Source organism: Tupaia chinensis, unplaced genomic scaffold (assembly GCF_000334495.1).
Source record: "Tupaia chinensis unplaced genomic scaffold, TupChi_1.0 Scaffold143247_1, whole genome shotgun sequence".
Classification (NCBI taxonomy): domain Eukaryota; kingdom Metazoa; phylum Chordata; class Mammalia; order Scandentia; family Tupaiidae; genus Tupaia; species Tupaia belangeri.
This window is the reverse complement of record NW_006203091.1, coordinates 39,264-39,850: the sequence shown is the minus strand read 5'-3', so window position 1 is coordinate 39,850 and position 587 is coordinate 39,264.

Below are 587 nucleotides of genomic sequence, written 5' to 3'. Positions count from 1 at the left end.
GCTGGCCCCCGTGTTTTAAATTTTAAGAAAATACGGGCCCAGCCAGTGGCATGGTGACTAAGGCAGTTGCATCCCACGTGGCTGACTACAGAAATCGACTCCCAGACTCCACTGTTTAAGAACACACAACACACCCAGGTACTGTGTGTGTGCAGGCCAAGAATCCCAGGAAGACAAAGGATTGTGGTGTGATCATCCCTGGGGGGAGACATTCTTTCCTTCTCTGGTTTTTCTTCTCTGGCAATCCCCAGCCCCCTGTAGCCACACACACACACACACACACACACACACACAATGTTTTTATCTCTATGGTGGAGCATGAACACGTGTGCGCAGAGGTGGGGAAGGAGGAGCACGTCATGCCGCAGTCCCCTCCTGCTGCCCTCCGGCTCATCACATCACAGGCACTCACAGATGCGCCCTGAGCGTTTCAGGCCCACCCTGCTGGGGATTCAGACCGTGCCCCTACGTGGCTTCCCCGCATACGCCTGAGCCATCACACATTTTTATTCTGTTTTATGGGGCTGGCCAGCGGCGTGGTGGTCAAGACGCTGGACTCCCACATGGCCAACCGGTCTAAGTCGGTA